Consider the following 16,631-nt stretch of genomic DNA (forward strand, 5'->3'; position numbering starts at 1 on the left):
GTATTTTGCTCCATAGCCAACATAACTTCCCCTGAATATGTCTGTATTGTGTGATCTTCAGGAAAAGGTTCTGTTTCCATCCCACCTTCACCAGCATATTTGATGAAGACACAAGACAGGGCCTCCATGGTGGCAACTCTGAGGTTGCTGAGATTCATTTACATGTTTACAGTCTGAACACCTACAGACCCTCAAAACTAAAGGTCTGTCCTTCTAAATGATTGCAGAAATACATTGGATTCATCCTATTTTAAACAAATAAAACAAATACTAACAACCCAGAAGTTATATTACTGATGCTGTTATTACTATGTTATTGCTATGGAAGCCACCTTGGGGCCCAGCCTGGAAGAAAGGTGGAATATAAACGAAGTAAGTAAATTAATAAATATTGTTCATACCTAAGCAGAATGAGACTGCCCCTTTCTTCTTAATGGTGATAAAATACAGGTGTCCACCCAGAAGTCCATAAGACTGCATTTAACTGATACTAGCAGGCTCACAGGAAAGAACAGCCTAGTTATTACTGACAGGTGCCCTGAAAAATTACTTCCAAACACCCCAAAGAGCCTGATGTCACAAGCCTTCCATAATAGCTGCCTTTCCAATGGCTATTATGTTAACCCGACAAGATGGGGCAAAAGCCTCATTACTGTTTGCAGAAGGGTTTGTTCCAAACAACCAATGACCCTGATGCTGTGGAATCCATTCAGGAATTGTCTTGCTTTTCTAATGGACAGCTGTCTTTCCACGAGGCTGTAGCCCAGGATATTTCTAGTAGCGCCACAGGGGTCCAATGTGGATCAATGGTGCACCAAGGGAGTACTCTAAAACACCTCAAGGATCCTGAACTCTACATGGTAACTCTACAGAATGCAAGACCATTATTACTATTACCACATGCTTGATGGGCCACATGTTTGAATTGTTGTGTGCCTTCAAGTCATTTAAAAGCACTATTTTTTTAAAAGACACAGCCAGTGTGGTGTAGTGGCTTGGGTGCTGGACTATGACTCTGGAGATCAGGGGTTGAATCTCCATTCAGACATGGAAATCCACTAGGTGATTTTGGGCAAGTCATACTCTCTCAGCCTCAGAGGAAAACAAAGTCAACCACGCTCTGAACAAATCTTGCCAAGAAAATCCTGTGATGGGTGCACTTTGGGGTCATCATAAGTTGGAAATAACTTGAAGCCGATTTTAAAAAAAATAGTTCAAAATGGAAGATAAATAGAAAGGCATAGAAAAAAGCAGTTATGAAAATGCAGGTTTAAAATTATAAAATTATTAAAACCAGAACAGAAATTCTGGCCTTCCAGAGTTTGGGAAAGACCTCAGTAAGGCACACACATTTATGGTAGCCTTTTGGAGGACAGGCTATGAGCGCTTCAGATGATAATATCAGGGCACAGGCAGGAATCTATAGGTTAATTGGAATGTCTTCATATCAGAAAAGATGAACATTTAACATGGCCATACTATGCATAGTCTAAGTTCTTTAGACTATGAATTTTGCCACAATCCTACCAATTCATTTTGGCATTCTTTTTTCAATAAACAGACATGGCATTATTCAACTAAAATCTAGTTACTGTTTATACTGCTTCTGTACTTTAGGTGGTGCTCCTGTTTCTTTTGTAATAACAGCATGACTTAGCTTTATGAAACTGGGACATTTTTATATTTAAAAAAAACTCCTCTTAGTTTGCAAAGTAAAAGTGACAGTTACCCCTGTACTGTGTGAAGACTAATCTCTTTAAAGTCCTAGAGTACTGAATGATCTCATGAGCTTTAACCTCTGTTATTTTTCTCCATTATTCTTTATAACATTTATTTTTGCTATAGCTGCTGTGATGCTGGTATCTTCTCTATGGTGACTACGCTTCATAACATCATATGAACTCTTGCTCCAATCTTTCTGTACTTGGCCTGCGGAAGATTCCTGAAGCTAGGTCATGAAAACAGAACACAGTGCACACCTCTTCTCCACAATTAAGTTTACATCTGCACCACAGAAATATTGTAGTTTGACACCACTTTAACTGCCATGATTCCATCCTAAGGCATCCTGGGATTTGTAGTTTGTTGTGTCACCAGAGCCACAACAAACCCCATCTAGGATCTGCCTCCAAAGAAGGAAAGAACGGTCCAAAAAGCAAAAAACATGTTCCATGTTGAACGGTCCAAAAAGCAAACAACAAAGCCAAGAAATGCAACAGGGGCATAGATCCATGTCCAGCTCTTGGTGAATATCATCCACCAAGACAGTCTTCATCCCAAAACTCTTGGAAAAAAAAAATCTAATATTTACCAGAGTACTGTACGTGGTAGATCTGCAGACAGAACCAAAGATAAGTCCCAGCGGTTTTTGTTGGCTCTTAGTGCTCTTCCACATTTTTCTTACCCTGGAGATGAGTGTTTTACAGCAAGCCACTTTGCTTTCTCACACAGAAGAAAGTGGCTGTCATTTATGTACTGGATGACAGTGGCATCACTAGGGTTGGTGTCACTCGGGGCAGTAACTCATGGAGTCACACACACCCCATTGACCTCCTCCCATTTCACACCTTACAGAATCCTTATTAATGCTTTTTTACACTAATGTTACTCATAAAACATAATTCTCATATACCACTGAATGAAATGCTAATAGTTGTGACATAAACAACTAGAAAAACTACCTTCAAAATACAATATCATATGCACAACTTAAATATATTTAGAGATACACAGTGAAGCTTCGGTTAAAATGTGATGTTTTTAAAGAAAATTTTAAAAGAATTAAAAAATTTAAAAATTTCATTTTTTTAAAAAAATAAAATTAAAAATGAAATTTTGAAAGTTTATTTTTTCAAAATTCTGGGATTTCTCCTTTCTCCTTCCACTTACTCCACCCTCACCATCTCTTAAAGCATTTTAAAGGGAAGTAGATAAATGCCACAGCCCATTTCTGCCAAAAGGTAAGTTTTTGAGGAGCAGTGGTCTCTCTCTCTCTCTCTCTCTCTCTCTCACACACACACACACACACACACACACGGGTGTCACCTGGCATGGTCCACAACCCCATGATCCCTTAGTGATGCCACTGCTGGATGAGATAAAACACTGCAATGGGGGCAACTTTCATCCACTCCTTCCCACTTCCTTAACTGAGAATTTCTTACTCACTAGTAGCAAGCACCTGTAGGAGCAGGCATTTTAATTTATAAATCCATATATATTGTACCACATCAGACTAATACAAAATATGCTTACATTTATATAATATGGTCATGGGTAGCAACACACACACACACACACACACACACACACTTTCTGAACTAACTGTTTACAGACTCACAGCTCAGTGGGAGTTTCCTTGTCACAATATTCTCTGATGACTATACAGGAACTATAGTCATGGTGAAGAAAAATGATGATCAATGATGTCCTGATCAGGACATGAAATACTCTCTGTGTGGATCTTCAGAGTTGAGAATAGGGATAAGGGTGGCTCTGGGTTTGAGCATTCACATTTATGTGATTATTGCTAGGAAAAAGGAGGAGGAGAAGAACAAGAAGGAATTTGTGTCTGCTGTGTGGAGCAACAGATATTGTTTTGTTTAAGTATAAACACTAGAAATGGCCCTCCTGTGAGACAGACTGATACCTTTTGTCAGTACTTGATTTATTCATGAGTTAATTGAACTATAGTTCAGGACCTCCAATTATGGCAGGGAATTACATATTGGTTAGATTTATATACTTTTTTAATATACTTTATGAGCAAGGAAGGTGGTTCAAAGGTATGCTGAGCAAAAAGTAAAAGGAATAGTAAAAAATAAGGATACAACAATAAAAAATACTACACAAATATTTTTGACAGCTGCAGATAGGTATATCCAAACTAGAATATTTTTTCTCTGTATGTCATATACAAGCAATCTCCCAGTCCAGCTCATTATGACCTTTCCATAGGGATTATCTTGATTCCGATTATGAAAGATCCCATCATGGCTGAGTGCCTCGGGCTTCGTCCATGCTGAGCTATCCAACCTGGCATAGCTGGTTTTGTGTGCTGGGAAGCCCCCCTTGGGTTACTTGCCTAAAACATTCCTTTTTGGTATTAGTTTGATAATAGTCATGGAGAGGTGATGGCTGTCTGGTTCTTGGGCTACAGCAAAGATTTGCCAGTGAACTGCAGCTCTTGCTTGTATGCAATATGTATGGCTGTCTGAGAAGAAATTAGTTCTTCAACCAATGTGAGTGAAATTTTAAAGTAAGTTTTGCTCAGAATGGCAGGCTTCCAAATAGGTTGCTTTTGGGTTTTCTCGAACAAATAATGGGTCCCATTGAGGGAGAAAGGCGGCATAGAAATAAAATAAATAAATAAACAAATAAATAAAAGTTTGTGCTTTGAATTTGTAGCAAACGTGAAGTGGTTTTCTTTCCTATTTGCCTCGGGTTTCTTTCTTTCTTTCTTTTCCAAAAGTACATCCTGAGAAATGGAAGGAAATTATAGAAAAGGAACTGAACAGTAGAGAAGTGATAGCTCCTCAAGGAAACAGCAGGTACTTGACAGTATCTTTCTTGAAACACATTTTTTCCTGAACATTTATGGCTAACAATAAGATAATTGTTCATATTGATTGCTGTTCCTTAAAAATAATATCTATCAATCATATACGTATTATTCTTATTTTTATTATGGGGTATTGCTGATGGCAGTGAGATCGAGTTGATTTCTAGTTTATATTTATGAATTTAAAATTTTGTTTCCTGCCTCCTTTCTGCATGTATTTCTTTTTAACCATACACATTCTCTTTTGGTATGATGGGTTCTAAACATTTTTATCAATATTTTTTTAACAGACTCTTTTAAAAAATAACTTTTGCAAATAAGATATTTGAGGAATTTTGTTTTAAATTATTGTAGACAGCTTTGGTATCCATGGTGGGAGAAAGGCAGAGTATAAATTAAAATTTAAAAATAGTGTTCTGATTACCTCTTCCCCCCCCCCCACATTATCTTACATTTATATCTCACCTTTCCTCCAAATGCTAAATATGGTTTTCACAATTCTCTTCCTGATCTTTGTCCTCATAACAGTCCTATGAAGTAGGTTAGGAGAAGTAGCAATGTGTTCAAGTTCATCTAATGAGTTTCATCCAATGGACAAGATGAAAACTTTTCAAATGTGAATAGCCACCATCCACATCCAACACCAACCACACTGGGCACTTTTGACAATAAATAATTGTGAGTGCATGAAGGTTATTTAACAAATGGAAGAGAGCATGGCTGGGTATGGTGTACTCCATGGTCCACATGTGGCTCACAAAGGAGAACCTTGAGATCTTTTGCCCCAGACACCATGAAGCTCCTAAATGTTGACTTAAAAAATTATACTTTGGGGCCTGAAAATATATTCAAGGGGCCTCATTATGGCCCATAGAATGCTGTCAGCATCTATGCCCAACAGCAATAAAGCCCACGCATACATGATCAGAAGTGATATCCAGTTGCTCAAAATGTGACTTTTTGTTCCCACTTGGCATGCCAGTGTGTCCCACTGAGGTTTCCAAGGAGCTTAAATAAACGTAATTCCTTTAGCAGAGCCTTCAGCAAGAGGGTAATAGCTATGTGTATAGTAGTGGGTAGAGGGGTCTCAGGCAGTGATCATTGTTCCTAGTGTGTTTGTACCCCTTTGCTTTGCATATGGAGTTTTACTCCAAGTTCCAGCTTCCTGCATCCCTCCTGCTTTTCAATATCAAGTTGAAATCTAAAGGGATATTTTAGGCATATTGTTGAGAAGGCACCTGCCCCCCATGCACAAAACAAGCTGTGATTTCTAAGGACATCTTTGACCATATATGGAGATCTGACTGGCTCAGCATGGGGAAAGCTCAAGAGCACATAGCCAAGATAGATCAATCAAGATCAGAATCTCCATAATCCCTTCATTGATAGGAGTGATGGTGGGTGATAGACCTTATGCTTACAAATGAACAGAAACCCAACTTTTGAAAGAGATACTCCATTGTCCAGAAACATTTGCACTGATTGTCCAGTCATTACAACTTCCCCTTTCAATCTTCTCTCCTGGAAACTTCATTTTAATCCCAAAATTTAACCTGAGATACATTTTGCCCTATAACTATGCCTGCCAAGGACCACCAATTTGGTCTTGCTGGGATTCAGACAGACACTCTGTCAGTATCTCGCATGACTCTTCAGTACTACAGGCAGCTGCTGAGCCATTTCACTTCACAGAATCCCACGACTGGAACCTTTGCTTCTGGAACCAGTACAGTATTACCTTACATCATCCTTAAAGTCATTATCTGCTACTACCTTTTATATAATTAGTTCTTGAGAATGCCAATGCAATTTTAGGCTGCATCAATAAAAGTATAGTGTCTAGATCAAGAGAAGTAATAGTGCCACTCTATTCTGCTCTGGTCAGGCCGCACCTGGAATATTGTGTCCAGTTCTGGGCACCACAATTCAAAAAGGACATTGAGAAACTGGAGCGTGTCCAGAGGAGGGCGAATAAAATGGTGAAAGGTCTGGAAACCATGCCCTATGAGGAAGGACTCAGGGAGCTGGGTATATTTAGCCTGAAGAAGAGAAGGTTAAGAGGTGATATGACAGCCCTGTTTAAATATTTGAAGGGATGTCATATTGAGGAGGGAACAAGCTTGTTTTCTGCTGCTCCAGAGACTAGGACCCGGAGCAATGGATGCAAGCTGCAGGAAAAGAGATTCCACCTCAACATTAGGAGGAATTTCCTGACAGTAAGGGCTGTTCGACAGTGGAACACACTCCTTCCTCGGAGTGTAGTGGCGTCTCCTTCCTTGGAGGTCTTTTAGCAGAGGCTAGATTGCCATCTGCTGAGGAGGCTTTGATTTGGATTTCCTGCATGGCAGGGGGTTGGACTGGATGGCCCATGCAGTCTCTTCCAACTCTATGATTCTATGAAATAAAACTATATTTGGACCATGCATTCTGGAGTTCTGTTTCTCAGAACTGGTATATGCAGGCTTGATCTATGCTTTGAGTTGCACAAACCCTCATGGCTGTTGTAATTGATCTAATAAAATTCCCTTATTAAATATTGATTGTAGATGCCCTCTCAGAACCCTGGCATTTTGGGTAACAGGAGAGAGAGCCATTTGAAGCTCTGTCTCTATCTCAGCCAAAACTGAAAACCAGTATCCAAAGAAAACCAGTATCCAAAGAGATTCATCCCTCTTGCGCTGGTTTCTGTCATTTCAGAAGTTACTGGCCTTTCTCATTGGTTCCTTTGTGGTCTTGTGTTGCTTCCTTTGAGACACTGTATTATGCATTCTTCACAAGTCTCAATTGTAAAGCATGGCCCTGTTTCTCTGTCCAGTGTCAATGAACTGCTGGTCAGCCCTGTTGATTTGACTGCTGCTACTATTGCTAATGCTGTAGAAATTGAAATTGATGGATGACCATACAACAGAGGAAATGGTAGAGGCAAAGTACAGAAAATTTAGGAAATAAGAAAATGAATAAGAAAATGAAGAAAATGAATAAGAAAATGAAGACAATACCCCATTTTTTTTTTTTTTTTGCCTGTTCTTGACCTACTTGGCTCTAACCTTCTCTTGTTGTTGCCACATGTTTTTGTTGCTCCGTCTCTGCTTCTTTTGGGCTTGCTGTTTCTGACCAGTTGACCAGTATTAAAAGTGCTCCTTGATACCTTACATCAAGTGCAAAAATCCACAGCAATGCACATAATACACTTACATGTAAGCTAGCCCTTGGACACCTTGTAAGGTGTAAAAGCAATAGGTTGCTTTAATTTAAATAGCTGTTCAGTTTGGAAAACAAATTATTTGAAACCCTCTATATATTGATGTGTTAAAGCAACATTCTGTTTGTAAATGTTTCCGGTTAATGATTCACCGTTTAGAATCATACACTTTAATTTCTTATTAGTAAAAGAAACCATAAATGTTTGAAGTGACTCAGATGATGAAGACAAGCCAAAATAAAAAGTAAAGTAAAATAAAATATGACCAGCTTAGCCTAAACCTGCCATAAAGCCCTATTTTTTTGGAATAGTGCAAACAGCAAAATTATTGATTAACATGTATTGTTCTATGAGAAGAACAAATTATTGCTGATTAAATCCATGCAGGTGATAAAGGAACTTAACCAACAAAGGCTGCCAGCTTTAGGTTAGAAACCAGCTGTGTCCCTAATTATGCAGCTTGATTTATACTCTATTAAATCAGTATATAAGTAACCCATTTCTCCGAAAGCATTTAAACTTCTTATATTCCACCAAACACAGCAATTTTATTTGAAATAAATGTATCCAGCTCTTTGGGGAACATATGGTATATTTCTCACTTATTAATAATTCAGTTCAAATGAGCAAAAATTAGTTGGTGCAGTTACAGCTGATTTTGTCCTGAAAAGATCTGCATTAATTTTAGACGTTTTGTAAATTGAGCTATTAAATAAAAGCATTATATGTGAATTACCCTTTAAATTTTAACCAAGTTGGTAGTTTAATGGTATTTTCTAGTCAGATTCATTTTCGATCTTTAAAAAATTAGAGTCATTACAGTAAGACAAATTTTTGAGTCTAGCTGTTTCCATCCAATTACAGATTGTACTAATAAGTAAACTAAGAAACTTTTATGCTGCCATTCTAGTATTTTGTCCAAAACATAATTATCTTCTTTTCAACTAAAAGAGTTGAATCTTGACTTATTATTTATTGTGTTAAAATGTCATCAGTCTGTTGACAAAGCATGGGTTAAGGTTTTTTTTAATTGTCATCTGCACATCCTAATATTAGATTGTGTCCACAACAGGATGATACCATTAAAATCAGAAGCAGTTAGGAGGTCACTGAGTACCATTTTTTTTCTGGAGAAAACAAGAAAATATATTTTCCCAAAAACATTTCAGCCAGAAAAATGCTGCATTGTTAATCTTAAATGATCATCAACTTCAGTTGATATATTTTCCTTTCAATGGAAGTGCATAATTTCTATTAGCATTAATGGAAGTTATATTCATGAATCAGGAGGCAAATATGCCTCTGGATGTTTAAGGTGTACATCTGTTGTAAGTTCTAATGGTCAGGTTAGTTTGAACAAATGTGATTAAGATGTATTAACAGCGTCTGTGTGTATATGCCTTCAAGTCACCTGTCAACTTAAGGCGACCCCATGAATTTCATTGGGTTTTCTTAGTTAAGAAATACTCAGAGTTGGTTTTGCCAGTTCCTTTCTCTAAAACATAGCCTAAAGCACCAGGTATTCATAAGTGGTCTCCCATCCAAGTAGTAACCAGAGCGAAACCTGCTTAGCTTCCAAGATCAGATGGGATCTGGTGTCTTTAGCTTGTTTAGGTGGCTTTAATATCATGGCTTTTTAAAAAAATGATATTAGGTGTCAAGATGGTCTGCCTAACATCAATAAAAATAATGCTGTTTTATGTTTTCCAAATACACTTTTGTAACTTTGAATTTCATTCTAACCTAAACCAGTGTCTGTAGACAGCATTGGATGGGAACAAATAAACTGAAGATCAATCCAGACAAACCAGAATTGTTTATGTTCACTCAAAAATAGGGATTTAGACAGTGCTATGAGGGATTATCTGCCCCTTGAGGAGGCAGGTTTGCAGTTAGAGTGCACTGCTGGATTCAGTCCTGGTGCTGGAGACCCAGATCTCTGCAGTGGCCAGAGATGCATCTGTTCAGTCAAAGCTTGTGTGCCAGCTCTACCCATTCCTGGAAATTTCTGATCTGCCCACAGTGACACATGCCACTGTTACATCCTGCATTGCACTTTAAGCTATCTAATTTGAAAAATGCTTAGATACTTCAGTTGGCCCAAAGAGCTGAAGCCAGATTGTTAATGGGTTAGTTATAGGTAGCATACAATTGCCTTGTTGCAACAGCTCCTTTCTGTTTCAAACACAATGCAGAGTTCTGGTTATGACCTATAAAGCCCTATATGGATTAGGTCCAGGCTATCTGAAGGACCATAGCTTTTTACCGTATATGAACCTGCTCAGATTCTCAGATCTTCAGGAGATGCTCTAGTCTCAGTCCCACAAACTAGAATGGCTTTCTCCTTGTTGTTCTGCCATCAGCAAGTGAACATCTTTGTATAGGTTTTTTGTGGGTTTTCTAGGCTATGTGGCCATATTCTAGAAGAGTTTATTCCTGACATTTCACCAGCATCTGTGGATGGCATCTTCACAGAAAGAAAGAAAAATCTGTTGCAACAGGGTTTTAAGAGGTTCCTGCAAAGCCTTTCAATAATGTGATAATTAACTATAAGATGCTTTTAATTGGTTAAATTCACTGAAATTACACATAGAATTAACAACTATTTAAAACAAATCCATAAAAAAGTTAAAGTCATTAAACAACACATTTTTAGCAAGGCATAGCTAAAAAAACAACAGCTTATTTAATTAAATCACATGTCACTTTAAACTTTTAGCATCAATGGTTCATCATTATTTTGCCTGTAGCAGATTTAAAAATGATTGCTCCCCAATTGTGGAATTCCCTACCACAAAAGGTTTCTCTCCTTTCTGCCAGCAAGCAAAGATATTTTTGTTTAGGTGGGCCTTTGGTTTATAATGAGTCTGAGCTTTAATGGGTTTGTGCTTTTATATTTGTTATTATGTATTAATTGTGTTTTAAGGTGTTTTAAATTTCTGTTCTTAATAGACAAATAAGCTGTTGTTTTTTTAGCTATGCCTTGCTTGCAATTGGACGGAAGACACATATCATACATAAAGAGGATTAGATATGGAGGAAGGAAGCATGAAAACTGGAGGTAGGATCACAACAATGTAAGAAATGCAGATGAAACCATATTACTAGAGGAATAGCAAAGGTTTGGAACAATTATTGAAGATATTATAAAGACAGATTTACAGCTGAACATTAAAAAAGCAAAAATAACAACCACAGATAACTGACATAACTTTAAAATAGTGTATGAAAGCATTTAAATTGTTCAAGACTTTCGATATTTTGGCTCTGTCATTAATCAGAATGGAGACTGCAGTCAAGAAATCTGGAGAAGACTAGGACTTGGAAGGGCAGCTATGAAAGAACTAGACATGATCCTGAAATGGGGAAAAAAATCACTGAATACTAAAGTTGGGAAGGTCCGTGCCATAATATTCCCCATTTTTTGTATGGTTGTGAAAGCTGGACAGTGAAAAAAAACTGACAGGAAGAAAATTAAGTCATTTGAAATATGGTGATGGAGAAGAGCTCTGCGGATACCATACACTGTTAAAAAGGCAAATAAATGAGCAACTTGAAGGCACATAACATTAGCAACAAGAATAAATCAAGCATGAACTCTGCCTAGAAGTCATGATGATTAAAGTGAGATTGTTGTACTTTGGTCATATCATGAGAGAATATGACTCACTAGAAAAGACAATAATGCTTGGCAAGGTAGAGGGCAGCAATAAAAGAGGAATACCATATTTCAAATGGATAAACTTAACTAAAGAAGCCACAACCCTGCATCTGAAAGACCCAAACAGGGCTGTTCATGATAGCGTGACTTGGAGTCTCTCAGTCATGGGGTCACTGTAAGTCAAAGTCATCTTGACAGCAGTTAACAACACCAAGGCACTTTGGGTTCTGTGCAAGGAGAAAGGTGAGATGTAAATAATTAAATAAAAAAATAAAAAGCATATGCTTTCCAACCAAATATACTGCACAGTGTGGAAAGTATTAATACATAGGATTGCCAACATATCTTTAATGGTCTTGTAGCTGCAGCCTCACATGTACCTATCAAGCAACAAAGCATTCCCTGGCATAGAACAACCTTGAAGTAACTCATTTCCTAAAGCAATTTAGATTTAATTATTGTGGGTATCCTTATATGCCTTCAAAAGAATAATAAACAAAACATATTTGTAAATATATACAATCCAAATTGTGCTGCAGAGTGGGCCACTGATGCAACTGAGCCATTGAACTTTGTGTTCGTATGCAAATATCATGCTTACATTTTATCACAAAAGTAAATACATACTATACTATATCTTACCTTACCTTACCTAAATAATATACAGTGTCTTATGGCGTACTGACAATTAAACCTCCACATGATACTATAATTAAAATGGACATGTATGATGTCAAAACATAATGCTGAACCATGAAACCCACTGGGTGACCTTGGGCAAGTCACACTCTCTCAACCTGAGGGGAAGGCAATGGTGAACCTCTGAACAAATCTTACCAAGAAACTCCCATGATATGTTTGTCTTAGGGTTACCATAAGTTGGAAATGATTGAAGGCACACAACATACAACGATAGATCTGTGAGAACACTGAGCTGAAATTAGAACAGAGTTTGGGAGTTTATAAACTGCTGTCCTTGCTGCTGCTTTTGTTTGGGAGGGACAGCTTTCTGCAAGAGGGGAAAAGAGGAGAAAGATATAAAATGATCCAGAGGTTTCATCTCCAGAGTATGGCAATACATTTGCTATTAGCCAGTATATGGCAATACCAAACCATCTCTGAAGAAACTTGCCAAGGACAGCCCATGTTGGGGTCACCATAAGTTGAAAAAGACATGAAGGCACACAACAACAACAACAACAACAACAACAACAACAACAACAACAGGACCATAATAAATCAAACGAGCAAACAAACAAATCTGGCAACATAACTGTTACTGTAACAGAGCACAGTGAGGGACACTGCTCTTTTGTAATGCTCTTTCTCTCTCTCAGTCTCTCTCATACAAACACACTGTTGCTATCCCCCCGTCATTCTTTGCTTCCCATAATATTTTGCTACTGACAAAGAAGAAATCTTGAAGTCTGATATGTGAAAGACTACACACTTTCAGGGCTGGGCTTACAGTCTATGGGCTGCAGATGTACAGCCCATGACAATTTTGCAACACTCTTGACATGACAAATTGGTAATGTTACAATATTTATGTTCCATGTCCCATTCCCAGTCTTCTGTTCCATTCTGGAATGAACAGGAGACATGCGATGACATACTCAGGATGGGAAGAAATGTTCTATGGTGGAAGAGTATGTACAACAATTGCTGCCCTATTTCCTACTGTTATAGGAACCTTGGGAGTATTTGCTGGTTGTTAGGCTTTCTCTCGGTCCCACTGCCATTATAGGCTTACTTGGTGGGGACACGGAAGAGAGTCTTCTCAATGGCTGCTTCCACCTTCTAGAACTCCCTTTTATGGGAGACTGGGCTGGCCTCCTCCCTGCTTTGCTTTCACTGGCAGTCCAAGACATTTTGTTCAAGCAGGCTTTTAACTGATAAGCAGGGAAAGTTCTTATTGAGATGTGTGTTTTATTTATTAAATTCTGTGTGGTTTTAAATTATTTTATATAATTTTTTTTAATTATTAAGATTTCTTTTTTTATATAATCCTCTTTTAAAGTTCACTTGGATTCCACTATGTCAAAAAGGTAGCCTAGAAATGACATAAAATATACAGCCCCTGGTGAGTGAGTTGGTGGGTTGGTGGGTAGACGATTCTACAGTGTGGCTCACATGTTGGAAGGCCATGCTACCTGAAATAGTTGCTGTCATAGTTCTTCTTTCTCCACTACTACTACTACTCCACTATTACATACATACACACATACATACATACATACATTTATTTATTTATTATTCTGCCACCACCTCCACCTCCTTTTCCTCCTGCTCTCATTCATTCATTCATTTTAGGTGTTTAGTCCATGACACTATTTCAGGTAAATAGGTTTAGAACAGCAGGTTACTGATGCTGTAATTTTTGAACATTACACCTTTCATTCTTGTCATATTTTGTACAACTTTTGCTCTTCAATATGCTATAGTGTATTACAGGGGAGTTTTACAACAATGTAATAAATCTGCTTCAAATCAATAGAAAACATTTCAGCTATGCATTTAAGTTCAAGTTTTTGTTGTTGTTGTTGTTTTACTACCCTGGACAACATTTTGTTAATCCTTAACTGGCCTGTTTGTTGATTAAAGCTTGTGAGTGTTTATTACATGCACATTTTATTATGCTCAAACTGGGTGATAAATCAACATTCTGCCTGAGTGATAACATTTTCCAAATACCATGAAGTATTTTCCAGGCAGCATCTGTTCCCTATTGTACATTTTTAGTTACTTGGCTTCTGTTCACCTAGAAAGCTGCTAACAAATTGTCAGTTACTTAAATGAATAAAAGCAACCTGCCACTAAAGTGGTAGTTTTCTTAAAACATTATTCTATTGATAATTCTTATTTTAAGCACACTTTTATTCCCATGGTTTTTCACACCTGGGCCATGTGTTTTGCTACATTATCCACCATTTGAATGATGGTTACATTTTAAAAGTTAAATTTAAAAGCCTAAAAGTTACTGTGATGAGTTCTTACAGAATATGAATACCACAGCCAGCATCCATAGTTTTTTGTGGGTCTTTCGGGCTATGTGGCAGTTAAATTCACAAATGATACCTGTTCTGCATACTGCTCTGCTTATTTCTCCCACAACTCAAAGAGAGAACCAATTCTTATTTTAAATGCAAACAAAGCAATCAAAACAATTAAATGTCAAAAAGTAAAAGCATTTTTATCTCTCTGTCAGATGGACGGAGATCTATATAAGTAAATAAAGATGAATCTTAGCTGTTCACAGTTTTTTGCTGTTGCCTAACTCCAACCTAACTGGGACCGTATGTCCTTTAAGTATAGCTTTGCATCCACAGACAACTCTACATTCACATCAGTGGTATTACTGTCTGCTGTTTGGCTCCATTCCAGTCGTGTGTGTGTGTGTGTGTATGTGTGTTGGGAGGAAGAATTGTGTAGTTTCTAGGCAACTCATACTTACCCTTCTCTGAGTTCCAGAAAAGGGCTGAACCAATAATAAAGAAGATAAGGCATTCAGTAGAAGGTGTCCTTAAATACTTTGCTATACCAGATCCCTCCAGACATGTTGGACTGCCATCATTGTCAGCTAGTATAGTAACTGGTTATGCTGGCTGGAGATGGTGCCAGACACATGTGGAGGGCATCAGACTGGAAACAGATTTTTCAATCAGAGGTCCTTGCAGGGATAGTACTGTGGACATGGTTTGACTGTTATAAAGACCTTTGGGGTGAATCTATTGGAAAGGTACCCTGATTTGGATTCATATTTGATCTTCTATGACTGTGAGAGTCAACACAGTTCAATCTCTGAGTATGCATGTAAACCAGTGGAATTATAGAATAGCATGTAAGTCTTTGTAAATGAGGTTTTTTTTAAAAAAAAGAAGAGAGCTAGGCTAAGCAATGATGCTTTGGATATCAGTGAGTGGGATCCAGGAGAAGTAAGTAGCATTGGGACAGACCCATGGAAACATGAATGTTACAGGTCAAACCACATGAAATACCAATGACTATGGGTCAAGCAGATTAGATAGTTGAGGTCATAACAAAAGTGCTGTAGCTGACTTGACAGGCTTTTCTGCTTACTTTTCGATGACCTAAATCCTGTTGGGGTAGAATTCAGAGACATAGCTGTGTTAGTCTGGAATATCAGTAAAGGATCTTTCAGCACCTTTGAGAATGACTGTGCAAAAGAGGTTTAGCATAAGCTTTCAAACACTTGGTCCACAAAATCTTACGTTGCAACTTCTTCTGCACATTGAGTCTCAAAGTTGCTACAAGATCCCTTTGCATGCTAAATCATGTTGTCAGCTTTGATGAAAGCAGACCATTGATTCACTAGGATGTATATACATGTTGACTCATCATTCAACAAGTGATTGAATGAGTCTACTCTTGTTGAAACTAACCAAAAGAATTCCAGCCAAAATGTGATTTTACCAATGGATCAATAAAGTAAAACACTATTGGCATTTTCTAGGCCTTTGATACTTGGATATAAACATCATATATGATGAGAAGGAAAGTTTTATCTCTTTCAGTTTGCTGAGACTACTGTTTTTAAATGAAAGCCACAGAATCAAGGATTACCAGCTTTTCCTGCATGCGACTTTAGGTGCATTGAATTGTTTCTTGAATTCTCACATAACTTCTTCCTCTCTTTCATTCTTAAGGAAAATATTGGAGATCATCGCACCACCTTTCCTCCCGCGCTAGATGTAGGATGTAAACTTAAATAGGTGGGTTTTATCACACACACACATGCCTGGGCAGTAGGCATCATGTACCCAATTCGGGCTTCTCCTGCACCTTTTAATGAATGGGATTTTCCTGTTCTTTAAAAGGTGCAGAAGAAACCCAGATCAGGTATAGAATGCCTACTACCCGGGCATAGGTGCGTGCAATAAAATCCACCATGTTTATGACATCCTGTGTCTAGCACAGAAAGGTGTGGCAGTAATCTCCATTGCTGCGTGCCCTTTTCATGTACTATGACACCCTCTAACACACACATATACCTCTACCTATATCCCCATCAAATACATTCTAGATCCCAAAAGGATGCGTTTAATGACTTAAGAGTGACTAACGAAAATGAAATATTTGAATAGTATGACAAAACATTTTGGCTTCTCCTACCTTCAGCTGATCTGAGAAAAGGTAAGTGTATACAAGGTGGAAGTTACAGAATATAACAGGCAGAATATTCCAAA

The 16,631-nt window shown here is 37.8% G+C and overlaps 1 long non-coding RNA gene across 1 annotated transcript in view; it reads right to left on the bottom strand.

Moving 5' to 3' along the window:
- Positions 1-16,631, bottom strand: part of LOC121926558 — a 48,345-nt gene that overhangs the window by 17,339 nt on the left and 14,375 nt on the right. The gene's annotated exons all lie outside the window — the stretch shown is intronic.

The sequence above is a fragment of the Sceloporus undulatus genome, chromosome 3 (genome assembly GCF_019175285.1).
Source record: "Sceloporus undulatus isolate JIND9_A2432 ecotype Alabama chromosome 3, SceUnd_v1.1, whole genome shotgun sequence".
In the NCBI taxonomy this organism is placed as follows: domain Eukaryota; kingdom Metazoa; phylum Chordata; class Lepidosauria; order Squamata; family Phrynosomatidae; genus Sceloporus; species Sceloporus undulatus.